Source organism: Larus michahellis, chromosome 10 (genome assembly GCF_964199755.1).
Source record: "Larus michahellis chromosome 10, bLarMic1.1, whole genome shotgun sequence".
NCBI classification, from domain to species: Eukaryota; Metazoa; Chordata; class Aves; order Charadriiformes; family Laridae; genus Larus; species Larus michahellis.
Genome location: NC_133905.1, coordinates 12,227,591 through 12,241,753, shown reverse-complemented (window position 1 = coordinate 12,241,753; position 14,163 = coordinate 12,227,591). Strand labels below are relative to the sequence as shown.

The window sequence follows — 14,163 nt, the reverse complement described above, 5'->3', positions numbered from 1 at the left end:
TCAGCGGAGCACGGGAGGGAAAGAAATCCCATGTCCTCGCTGTGTTCCCACCTGCGTCTGATCCCAGATACCGATGTCACTGACAACAAAGTGAATAAAATATGGGGGTGGTTTGTTATGCTAGTAGGGAAGTGATTAAATTTTAAACACGTAGTTTTGATCTAATTCTCCCTCACTCACCCAAAGGACACTGATGCTTTGTGGAAGAAAAAAAACTTGTGAGAGCAAATAGGAAGACATGTTTACTGTCATTTCTATTTATACTAACTCACTTCCACTTGCTAAGCCGCTATGCATGCGACGGTGGGAAGAATTTGAGGGAAAGGTACCCAGATTTCTTGGATGTTATTCTGTACTGAGAACTAGTTTCAGATGCTGCCGGCAACAGCAGAGCTGGTGCCAGGTCTCGTTTGTGCAATTCCTCCGTTCAGATCAAGCAGTGGCCGTGGTAACAGTTACTGCTCCCCCAAAGTCGCCAAGTTTCCATGCAGCCTGGGTTCGGGGACTAGAAGTGAAGCACACTCAGAAGCGCAACAAGCAGAACAAACTGAGACAGGAAGAAATTAGGAATATTTTGATTGTTTAGGAAGGCTTGCACATTTTTTGCTGTGAAATGAAGGCGGCAGAGAACCTTTGCAAGTTACTGACATCTCCTAACAGATGCGGGACAACATTCTTTAAATACACGTCCTTAAAACCAGTCACAGGAACAGTCCCGCTGATATCTGAGATGACTAAACTATCCGGTGCTGGCTGCAGGTGCAGATCCCTGGCAGTAATTTGGATTTAGAAATCAACCTACAAAGTGCTGCAACCTCGTTCCAGGAATGTGTGGAGCACGGAGCTCAGCACCCCAGATGAACTTTAAGCATGGAAGTCCTTTGGGAAGCATGGTTGGAATATTCTCAGCTTCCACAGAAGTGAGAGGAGAGGTGCATGTAATCCTATAAAACTGGGATTTCTAATATAGTAAAACCTGAATTATTTAAGACTATAATCCCTCATTATTCCAGAATATAAATTATGGTGCAAAATTATGTTAACAGGGTACTACTTTGATTTCTCTGGTGGAAGGGAATTCTATAGCTTAGGGAGTACATCCTGATAATTAAATGTCACTATAACTATAAAAATGCAGCCTCATGTAGCCTACACATAAGAGAAATCAGTTAAAATTTAACGTTGAGGGAGATGAAGAATCATTTTCATTTAAAATAGTAGGATATAAAAGACAAAAGTTTCAAAATGTGCTAACAGTAACCAATACATCTTACAGTGGTTTTATTATGTTTATGAAACCATTACATGGTTTCATCCATGTAACTAATATCATGTGATAAGATCACATTGCCATTTCTGAGAAAACTAAAAGAAGCTTTTTTTAAAGTCTGAGTTAGACAAAATTTGCATAATTTGGGTTTAGGAAATATTGAACATTGTTACAAATAAATCCCCTTATTTAGCCTTATTTTTTAAAAAGTTCATGACTCTGAGATGTAGGAATTCCGAAAACACTTGCAAGAATTAATAATAGTACATAACTGCACTTTCTCTATTAGGCCAGGGCTTTAGTGTCGCTGGGAAATTAATGCTTCAATAAATTACAATTCCAGAAGGTCCAGTATGTCTGGCTCCGTAAGTCCTCATAACAGAGAGCACAAAGAGGATCAAATATACCAGGGCTCAGGCTTTATCCCTTCCTCATCCATAGATAATTCAAAGAGATCCTCTTCATTAAGGGCTTTGGCACATTGCCTACAATTTCTTTTTGGGCTGCTGTGAGCTTAATGATGCAGAACAATGGTCTTCCCTCTTGTTGAACACATACCTTATTGTACCTTTAATCACATAATAAAAACCAAATTAAGACACCTCGTCATTAAAGTCTATTGTAGCTGTGCATATCAATGCTTTGTATTACAAATACAAAGGGGGCTGTGGCAGCTTGAAATCTTGATGCAGAACAGCATCACCAATGATAAGCGTGCTTGTGGCAGCAACGTGATGCATATAATATCTTAGACGTACCCTGAGATTTACTTCCCAGTTGCATGCAGCATATGAAATCAAGTCATTATATGCTATTAAGATTTTGGGGTTCTAGTTAAATGGAATTTTTCTTAAGAAGATATTTAAGGTTGTGAAAATGGAGGGAGAAGGAGGAAGAAAGAAAACCAGAAAATTGGGAGAGCGTTTTAGACCAGTTTTCCAGTTTGCTTTTCTCAATATCATCAGCTCCTATACAAACAATAACAGAAATAAGGGGTTTTCCCTTTGTAGGAAAATTCCTGGGGGATGAAAGAGTAATTGCCATTGAAGGAAACTTACAGAAGAATGAGTCATGTGAAATAGAGCTTTTGAGTTTGTAAAATAGAAAAAAAAGATTAGGACCTCAACTTCAGAAACTTTCTGAGTACCTATTTCACTTTAAGCACATGTTTATGCACAGTTTGGGAGGTAAGCACACAGTGAAACCATTCACTAAAACGACACTTAGTATTTCCAAGGATAAGAACATAGGGTTTTAAATCACAGATTACTCTAAACTGGATGGGCAACACTCAAAGCTGTTCCCTGGGATTCAAGATGATGGAGTTCATCCAATTCTCATGGTGGGAAGATATCATAAAAACAACCCATCAAAACTGGCACTGCCAGATGAGAAATCATGCAATAAGTGAGTATGGAGGCTAACCCCTCTCTACCAGGCTGTCCCTCCAGAATAAGGATAGAAACGCTGGCAGGAAACAAGCTCACGTTGCCACTGCCCTTGCTTCAGATGATCCGAGGTCAGAATATTTCTGCCTCCGTGATTGTCGAGCTGGCACCTTTCACAAATACTAAAGTTCACATATAAATAAACAGTTGATGTAATGACCTTTTAGTGTTTTAGGAACTTGAAAGCCCCGTTCACATGCTCATGGCCTGGCATGTCTCTGAGACAAGTAAAAATGACAATAGTGGGCAAGCTTGATTTGTCTTTTAAAGCAGACTAAGATAGGATGCGGCCAAGGTTATGTAAGCACCAAGGTCAGCATACAAATTGCTGTGCTAATGAGAAGCCGGTAGTGATGAGGAACTAACCCACACTATATTTCATTGGCGACTTCCAGCAGCATCACTTGCAAGGAGGCTATTCCCACAGCAGAACTCACACACAAACCAGTTGCACTGAGCTGATCTCCAATAGAGTTCCCTTCGCCATTAGAATTCCATTCACATGTTTAGACTTGAAAAAATTAGACTAAAATAATCAGTCATTAATAAAGCCCGATTTGAGGAAACAGTCTTAAACCTACTGAGCAATGATGCTATCCTAAATCAGGGCCAAAGTGGAGCTTGCCATAATAAGCATTAAGGTCAAAAAAATTTCTATTCAAAACTGTAAGATTTGGGAAACAAAAATAATTGCCTCTGTACATATGCTTTTCACACCCTCACATTTAATTGGGCAGCCAGAGAATTAGTTCGTCTACATTTCAGTAGTTTTCCATGTTAAGACCAAACCGATTGTGCCAATTATAGTAAACTGGTCTACTTGAAATACACTGTATGGCTTCAAACAGTCTGTATGTACACTGTGCTGCAGCTGAAATTAAGAATAGCGTTGAAGTTATATTCTGTCACTTCACTACCATTAAACTTGACCTCAATAACAGTTGTGAACCTATCACACTTACTTCAAAGTAGGCATGTGGTTGCTTAAACAAGATGTTAATTCCACAGCCTTTGTTCTAGACAGGGTTTTCTACTGCTGAATTAGTTCAGCTGTAGAAAAACTCTGCTTGACAGACTGGAGACTCATAATCTTCAGAAAACTGCCCTTTAATGATTGTGGCGCCTGTCTGTGGCTCAGAAGTCCCCTTTCTTAATTAGACATTTACCAGAAACTGGCAATTGAAATTTTCCTCTTCACTTGATGATGAATAATGCAATGCCTCTGTTAGGGTTTCTCTGGAAGATACACTTTATTGCATGTTAGAGGAATATTTTGGTTGTTAAAGGAACATAAACAAATGCAATATGAAATAAACAAAATGCCTAATGGTCACCTGTGATGTAAATGAGTAACTTGACCTCCTGTGCACCTGGAATTTCTTACTGCTTCATAATCTTCCTAAAATCTGTGGTGTCCTTCCTCTTCACATTGAGCAGATAAAATGCTTAACCATAGCGTAGCTTTATTTGGATTTTTTTAAAGTGATAAATGATTGAAAAGATGAGTTTTGTACTGCTTTACACTTATACATCTGTTTAATGCTATAAAGCAGGTGGCAAGAAGTCACAAGGGAGAAGGCACTAGGGACAATCACTCTGTGCTTTACTGTCACATGTCAGACATGGGCTGGGAAAAAGGAAACATATGGAGTAATGAAAAAGTGCAGATTTAATAAATGTGGGGGTTTTGTGTTCATTAATAATGAAACAAAAGGTCAGGCTTCACTTTCACTAGGACAGTACAACTCTACATTTATACGTACGCTGGGACTGTTCCTTTCAGACACTCAGTGGGCAATTGTAAGCAGATCCAGCTAGCCCTCCTGAACTCCGGAGCCATTAAGGATTTGACAGGATGGTGGCAGAATAAATAATATAAAATATATGTAAACTTTAAACAAGACTACAATAGTCACTACTTTAAACAGTGACTACTGAAGGAAACCTTCCTATTAATGCAGTACATCTTCAGGCAAAAAGCTAGAGGCTACCTTCTACAAGAAAAATGGTAAGCATCACGGCAGTGTTTTCTTACTTGCGTCAATCCGGTGATAATTCTGGACGTGGACATGTTGTAGGTGATTGGACACACTGTCCACTGGCACAGGAACTGGGCACGTTTTCATTTCATTTCTAATTGCTTAAACAACTTCTGGCTTTACATGGACACACGACCGTAGCTGCCTTCAGTAGCACTGCGTTTCTCAAACACTACCATCAGCCTCCTTGGGAACACTTGAGAAATAAAATGCTTCACAGAAAGTGTAATTGTACAATCAGACTAAAACCATGTTTGGTTTAAGCATTTTCATTGGTCATGTGCGTCTACACTCAGTGAATTAGCTCCTACAGCATAATTTTCGAGAAAGTGAAGATTCATATGTTAAAAGGTCACAGCTGATAAGAAAGTCTTTTTTAAATTTGGCAGAGTTGCTTGCAGAGTGCAACAGAAGATCCTGTACCTGACCTGACAGTATCTGTGTAACTGCCATCAATTTTAGCCCAAAAAGGGAAGATTAAGGTGTTTTTATCAATAGGACAGAACATTAAGGTGTTTTTATAATAGCATAGTATGAAAATTCTAGGCTGTGGTCGAGCAGCATGGGCTGGAAGGGTAGAGTGAGGTGGTGGTTGGACTTCTCCCTGCACAACAGCTTCTGAGGTTTGTATTCTTCAGCTGAGAACACGGCTCAGCTTAAGAGAGATGGCTGGAGATGAGAAAGCCTACTCTGCAGACACCAGGTAGCTCCTGACGGAGCAAGGCCTGTTCTTAACGAACCCATTTGGATCTGTCACTGCTGCTGGGTTCCCAGATAGCACTGGAAGTCATTTCCATCTTTTCTTGGCAGCAACTTCAATAAAACTCTGCAACACGGATTATCTTCAGAGCTATCCACAGTTGCTCTTTCCCTGTCTTACATCATGGAGACATTTGCGGGAGAAGGGAGGGTATTGGGAGGATGGACTCAAAAAACTACAAATGGTGGGCAACAGTGCAGGAATGGGAATGTCCTGAATTAGAATGGTCTTAAACACAATGTCTTGGAGATCAGTGTTCAGGTTTCAGTTGTGGTGTGCTCTCACGGGACCTCAGGCAGATCACTAACTTCTTTTGTGTTTCATCTTCTCATCTGTACCGTGACTCCTTTTGTCTTTTTGCTTGGAGCAGACTCTCCAGAGGAGGCACTGTCTTTTATTCTGCGTTTGCAGTCTCATATACTATTAAAATAATATTTGTAATATTTTAAGGCTTGATCTATACACCAACTTGTACTACTCTGGTTTTAATTGAGGTACGGTGTTAAATATTGCTAAACTGTGAACTGCTTGAGCTGTAGGTGCTGGGAGGGCATAGCAGGGGAAAAGCCCCTCCAAGTATGTCTTATTCTTACACCTTCTCAAAGCACTCTCTTGCATGCCACTATTGGAGAAAGGTGACTGGTCTACAGGGACTTTTGGCTTCTTCTGCTTCTCCTCAGTAGAAGAACTGGGTTTTTATGTTACTCCAGTTTAGCTTAAATTCATGTAACATTTACACCCTCAAATAAACAGATTATCTTTTTATGTTATTCACTATCATTCTGTATTATACTTGTCATCATGATATAAATAAAACATTATCAGTATGGCAACCCCTCTGTTGACTGCAATTACGTCGTGCTAAAACGACAAAAGGCGAGACAACTCAGGACATCAGTCAGACACCTGCCTGCATAGGGATCCCTTGGTACAGGATTCTGTATTTTAAAAATAAATCTAGAAATACACAGCTTTTACAATTAGACTTGATCTTAAAAGTCTTTTCCAACCTAAATGGTTCTACAATTCTAAAAACAGGAAATTGCCATTCATTAAAAAGCTTTAATTTGCTGTACTAGACGAGAACATAGACATAGTTTTTGCCTCTTGGGAAGAGCCCATTTGAGAAGGGCGAGAGCATGTTGATGTAAGGCCACAGCAGAAGCAGCCCAAGATGCCGCACAGGAGGCTCGGTGCTCTACGTGGGCAAACCCACAGAATGAGAGAAAGCGGGTAATTGCACTTGCTGAATTCTGGTCATTAGTAATTCATGACTATTTATGGCTGTCATTTGTACTTCACTCAGGAGTCTAATTGATTGGCTCCCTTTGGGTCACGCTACTGACATGGCAGAAAGAGTCATTAAAAAGGGAGGGCCTGTAAACTTCTGTCTGTGTTATATGGAGCAGGGTTATTAAGCCATGAACAAAAGATACACAAAAGACCACCTGTTTAACACTGACAAAATATGAAAAAGTGCTTCTGCCCTGATATAAAGACATTTAACACGACAAATGCATATTTAAGAAAAAAGGGCTCCAAGTTACCTTTGCTTATAGAGAAAGTATAGGTGCCTCAGGATCCCCAGCATTAGTCTACATCTGTTTTCATTGAAGCAAATGATAAAATTCCCTGTGGTTTTGAGTCATGATACACAGGAGCGTATCCGGAGAATCCACCAAAAGCAGGGACATTTTAGTATGCTATATACAGTGCTGGTGCTGTATTGTTAATAGGTAAATGTGCTAATTACTAGCAGAATAAAACTTCCTTTATTTCAAGGGTCTTTTCCCAAGATTTTCCATTTGGAAGTTAATGGTTCAGAGAACAATTGTATTCTGTACTCTTAAGTAAAGAATTTTTATTTTGTCCGAACTATTTTGTCATAGATGGCTCACAAGGCAGAAGGGAAAAGCGCACACATGGAAACAGTCTATTACTAAACAATATAATTCTGGTTTTTTGAAAAAGAGAGAGACTGTCCATATGAGGGAAATAAAAGAGGGATTAGATGGAGCTGGAAGAAGAATTAACCTATATTTTGAACCTTCTTTCTGCAATTCCTGAGGAAAAGGGGGTTTAGAAAATAGGCTTTTTGCTGCTCTAGTTTCTATAAAAATCTTTAAAAGTTCTCCTGCTTTTTCTTAATAAGCAGACTTCTTAAGAACTTGCTAAAGAAGTGAATCAGACCATAAAGAGCGTTTTAAATGGAGCACAGATGTCTGTAGTCTAACAGAACTAGCATTTTTATAGTGCACTTCCCAAGGATTTGCATGAATTTCTACAAAGAAAAGCTGCTTACTCATTCTTAAGGAAAAAAGTTTTTTCTCTGTGACATTTGTGAAGCATAGAAGAACCAACAAGCCACACAATGCATACAAATGTTTACCATTCATGATGTTAAACCCATATAAATCAGTCTAACTTGATGGATGGAAAAATAATTTTCTTTTACAGAAACCTTTCTAGTTTCTGGTGTATACCACCCACACCCAAAAACAATGTCACACACTATTTAAGCAAAAATAAAGTAAAAAATAATTATAACTAGACACAATAAATGCTTATATGCAGGGATTTTCTGGCTTTCTCAACCTTTCAGTTACTGCCAATGTCCAGTTACTTCATCTGTACTATTGCAAATGATGTTTGCACAGGCTTGAATGCAAAACTCCTACATTCATTGAGTGTCCTCACCCTCTTCTGCAAACCCCTTCCTAGCATGGCCCTGTCCCGTCGCCCCTGCATCGCCTCTCCAGCTCTGCAGGGCTCAAATGGGAAACTGGGAATCTGTTTGAGGACCATCTTTCTTGTGTAAATAACCCAGGTGCGTAAATTCTGCTGTCACAGGGAAAGAGAAAGAACAAACGCTGAGTTTTCCAAAAGCATTGTATCAGAAGGAAAAGAAAATAAGAACCGGTGGTAACCAGGAGGAAATTTTGTCTATGGAAACAAGTGGCACATTTTGATACACCTGAAAGCCCCCAATTTCTCTCTGCCATCAACAAAGTGGCAATTAGTCTTCTCTACCCACCTAGAAAAATAAAACACGTTAATAGTTTACCTTGCTAAATAATTAAACAGCAGCCATTGATAAAATGACATTTACGTAATAGCACAACTGTGTACTATCTTATCAAAATATCTTCCTTGTACCTCAGACAAAAAGAAGAACATATTTTCTAGTAAGAGAGTACAATTCTCATCTCAGTCATGGCTGCAGACTCCCATTGACTTGCACAGGAGGCACAGCCTTTCCACAGAATCACGGAATGGTCTGGGTTGGAAAGGACCTTAAAGATCACCTAGTTCCAACCCCCTGCCATGGGCAGGGACACCTCCCACTAGACCAGCTTGCTCAAAGCCCCGTCCAGCCTGGCCTTAAACACCGTTGCTTCTCTGGGCAACCTGGGCCACTGTCTCACCACCCTCAGAGTCCTCCCAGCGCAAAGGCCGGAGGGCTCCCAGCCTCCCCACTTCGGGAAGATCTGCCCTGAAATCAGCACCTAAACAGTGGCAGTTGGCTCAGGAATTGCTGGGGGATACCAAACCTCTCAGGAGAATAACTGTTAAAGTAGAAGCATGTGCGTATGGTATAAAACAACGTGAGAAAAATCTGTCTTCACCAAAGGTATTTCACTGTGACATATATCCAGAATTAACAGAGGAAGAGGGAGATTTCAAAAGGAGGGATGGCAAACGCCTCGCACAGCTCTGACAGAGAGAGAAGCTATTCTATATCTAATACTTTATACACTTGCAGTATATGGAAATTACATAGAAAGCCATGGCTTAGCTTGGTAGTGCAAATTCTTCGCAAGCCTAAAAAGACATGAGTAGTTTTCCTGGTTATCTTCCTTTTCTTGTTGATTCACCCATCACTGATTCATTCTTTCTCCTTCTCTAGTGGCCACGTGTACTGTAGCATCCTATACTCTATAATATACATGCATCCAACCTGAGATGATGCAGGTTCATAACACGCTGCAGACGACAAGCTACTTAATAAGTAGCCACCAAAGCAAGAGAGATTTGAAAACAGACTCAAGAATGCACTTGGGTCTTACCAAGACTACACCCAGCAAGATCCTACTGCCAATTTTTACTCTGTAATCTCCGTGGTAGCACTCAAACGTTTCTGGCCTTCACAGCTTTTAGAAGTTCGGTCTTAAAGTATAGTCAGGTTGTATTTGTTCCTTTCGCATCTCCTAACTGTCATGGGCTGTTCTTCAGCAGTTTCACCTGATGTTTAGGGGTCAATGGTGACATTCACCTGCTGCTGCCATCTTCAGCCGGATGCAGCATATACTGTCATCTTTTTTTTTTTTCTTTTTAGTAATTCCTGTTTATTTTTCTCACCATTTACTTCTTGGAAATAGGAATTAATGAAAGCCCCATGACTGAAATGAGACTTTAAGACATCATTTCCATTTATTTGTTTGATGGGACCCTCCACTTGGATTTATGTCACAGCTCCCCTGTTATACCTTGTTGCATCGTATCTCTTTCTCAATTACAAATATACATCACATTTTACCTTAACTGACCATGCCAGGATCTTCCTTTATATTATCAGAGTTTGGCCACGTCAGTTCAATGCTGATGGCACGCTTGCTTCGTAACATCTTGCTTTGCTATTGGACTCATCTCTGCTCCAGTCAGAGCCTGAACTGAGGCATTCCAAAGGCAAAACTCCCTGTGACTAGTAAGAATCAAATCAAGCTCCAGTGACTATTTTATTTTCATTCCAAATAGTAAAAGAAAACTTCTAGGAGACACTGACCTCCCAGACAGGATTATGCCATGTTTATCAATAGATTTCTTGCCTTTGCAGTGTAGATTTTAGGTAGCGTGCTCTCTGCAGCCTACTTTTGTGCAAAAGAATTTAATGTACAGCGATCACTACACTATAAAGTGCCTCAAATACTATTTTATTTCATAATCACTACATAATTTCTATTAAAAAAAATTCAAGCATCCATTCCTTATTTACCGTAGGGTTTTAATTCAGAGCAGTTATCTCTGTGTGTCACGCAGTTGCTAAGCCTACTATCTGGCTCCACCACAAATTTCATCAAGGTCCATTTAGTTCAGTTTAACTACATCCACTTCAGTTTAACTACAGCTTTCTCCATATTCAATATATTTCCAACGCAAAGAAGGTCCAAAAGCTAAGCATTTCAACATTTCAGACAAGTTAATTTATCCATCTTTTGTGCCATGAAAGATCCCATTGTCTCTGTCACATGGCATGTAAGGTTCTTAAGAAATTATGCATATTTGTAGGTTTTGGCAGTCTTCTGAAGCATTCATATGCATGGATATTTTTTTTTCTGGGTTATTTCAGATGTAACTATTTATAAGGAAGAATTTTGCTGAGTACAATTCAGCAGCATTAGGAATAAAGTCTATGATTATAGAGCCACTTTTTTTTTAACAAAGTGAAACTCTACAGATATATTTATTGGCTTTGAAGCACTGGGAATAATTGTTTGTCAATTGTGACAAATATTCCAGAGAGAAACTTAACATTTTAATCAATATGATCTATTTTCTGAAGTTTCAGAAGGACTCAAGATTATCCATTAGTGCTAATTCTACAGAGAGAACACAAATCAGGCCATTGAGATCATCTCAGTATATTTTTCTTTTGCATGATTTTTGTGTTACTAAAAATCAAATACCAATACCTGCTACTTTTTGCAGACAAAAAAAAAAAAAAAAAAAGCAGATCGGCTCTGTTATACATAAGACGACTTCAGAATTATTAGTTTTCATTATTCAAATATTGTAGCATTCCCATCTTCATGTCCCTACAACAGAAAATGATACTGATGTGCTGGGATGGGAAATAATATTTATAAAAAAAAGTAAATACAAACTATTCACTGCTCAGTATTTACCATAGGCTTTTAAGAGGCCAGGTTCAGACATTGTAGTTTCCCTGCTATAAATCACTTTAAAGCATATTTTTGCATCATTGCATATTATTCCATCGTTCCGTATTCAGAATCTAAATGTTTAGCTCAGTGCAACCCATTAACTCTTTATTTTGTTAGTGCAGTTCTTAATACCCGTAATAGGTCGGCAGTGCACCGCATTGGCCAAGACTGCTGATCAAAAGAGAAACCGCAGAGCTAAAAGGATTCCACCCAGTGTGAGTTCAGGAATCAGTCTCTTGTAAGAGATCTGCAGACTGACCCTGAAACCATTCTTCGTGTGAACATCTACTGTCCAGAGAATTGCTTGCCTAATATGATATGGATGCTGCCATATTTCATAGAATTATCAACTTTTACAGACCAAATCCCCAACCATATTTTAGCAGTGCATTAAGAAACCCATAATAACAACAGTACAGTGAGTTATGCTTTCGTTTTACTATAATCATTGCCATCTTATCAAACCCACGATATAAAATCGTATGTACATCAAATACAAACTCCCTTTTAGAGTTATTTATTTACCATGCGCGGCAGAATCCTAGTATTCTGAAATGGCCAAGTGGAGACTGTTGAATACCAATTCCCAATGAAATGCTCAATTCTGACTTGGGCCCAGCAACAGAAGATGAAATGTTCTGGCAGAGCGGCATAACAATGCTGTTACTTACAGCACTTTTCACACCCCTGCCCCGGGGTGTTCTCCATCCCCTCTGCTGGGGCTGCCCTGGAAGCAAATGAAGCAGAACAAGATGAGGGCATGCTCCTCACTGCTCTGACTCACTGTCCAGCATCTACAGTTAAGCTGCTGATGAACGGGCATCTGTGAAAACCCCGTGTATCCGTTCTGCTGCCAGAGAGGGCACTGGGCAGCAGGCAAACCTAGGGAACGCTGAGTCCCAACCAAAAACCAAATCCCAGAAAGTCACAAATCTTTTCTCCAGAACGTCCCCTTTGCAGAAGGAGAGGTTTTAGATTAAAATTTAGCAGGCTTTTCTCCCAGATTCTATGATCTGGTCTCACGTCTTTCTCCCTTGCTACACAGCACTTCTCTTTTTTCCTGCATTAGCAGCTTGTAGAAAACAGTCAGGATGCTGCTTGGAAATAACTCCTACAATAACAATTTATGGTACAGTCCATCTACTGCCTGTTCCCTGCATGTATCAACCTGACTTTGAAATTATTATCATTTGTATTAAAATATATATATATGAAAGTACAAAGAGGGTGCCAGTGCACAGATTTGCAGAAATAAAATGCCCTAAGGAACCTAAACTAAAATGCAGACCTGTGCTAAACTGTCTGTAACCCAATTTAATTACAATACTGGGGAATAAACTAGAAAGTTATCCTTTGCATGTTTTCACCAGTTTTTTAGCATAAAGATGTAGAAAGCAGCTCACATGAAAAGTTTCCTGGTCAAGAGTTATGCTGAGCACATTTCTGAAAAACATTACACTTTCTGCAGTTTAAATTCTTTTCTTTTCATTGCTTGTTGGATTTAGTTGTACCGAAACAAAAAAAATCAGGATGCACACAATAAAATGTGCAACATTTAATTTGCAGCAAATAATAAAACTGTAACCATAATCAGCATTTCCTCTTTCCAGAGAAAACATTATACTGAACTTAATTTTACAGCTGTACAAATTGTTTTAAAGTAATCTGCTCAATTGGGTGAGTTAATGATATTTAATTTGACCAGGGCAAACTTTACATGCTATGCATTACTGTGAGCAATCGCAGTCAATACAAGTGTTTGTGTAATGTAAATGTGTTGCTAACACCTTCCATCCTCCGCTGGCTTAACAAAAAACCTGGTGTCATCGCCTCTCTAAGATAAACCAAAGATGACAGCGTAATAAGTGTTATGTGCACGAGGTAATTCAGCAGGAATTTAGCCTTTTCAATCGATTCTGCGCTGGAGTTAACCCTCTTTATTATCACCCCAGCTTTTTGCTGTGGGCAATACGTTAAGTACGGGCTAAATTCAGTTACTGCGCTGAGTTATGTCACTCGTTCAGTTGCCCCACCTACTTTAATGGGATTAAACATGGCAGAGCACCGTGCGAACTAAGTGCGATCCAATACAAGTAAAGATACCTGAACCTGGACATATGTTTTAGAGTTCTCATTCATATTCAAGAAGCTCAAGTGGCAGAGTCACCACATCAGTGTACATTTCAGACACGTACAAAAATGCTTAAATGACCAGCGACCACTAATACATGATGCTAGACACTATTGCAACTATGTTCAATCAGGGTAATGAATTATTTTTATGCCTTGGAAAAAAAAATATGCTATTATTCCATGCACTGCCATGCAGAAGGCAACAGTTCCCACTGTGCAACTCATACCTTTGATACAATAATGTAATTTTTCAAGTCAATAGCTGCATGACTGGAAGGAGTGCAATGTAAGACATCATTCCTAAAGAAAATATATAAACAAAGCGTGCTCCTTGACGAGGAGGACCGCTATGATAGGGGCCCTCACTGTCAATGCTAGTGGCATCGTCCGATCTCAAATTGCAGCTTATCTCTACATCTCAGCCAACACTTGCCCCAGCCCAAAGAACAAGGTAACGATTATATGATAGCATGTTGCTTTAGGATCCTAATTTCACTGTACAGCTTTCACTAACACATTGCTCTGGGCAGCTTGTTTCTAATTGCTTCTTTTCGTCTGTATTAAAATGACA

At 39.4% G+C, this 14,163-nt stretch overlaps 1 protein-coding gene across 3 annotated transcripts in view; it reads left to right on the top strand.

Annotated features, from left to right (window-relative positions):
- Nucleotides 1-14,163, top strand: part of PDZRN3 (PDZ domain containing ring finger 3) — a 144,143-nt gene that overhangs the window by 111,422 nt on the left and 18,558 nt on the right. The gene's annotated exons all lie outside the window — the stretch shown is intronic.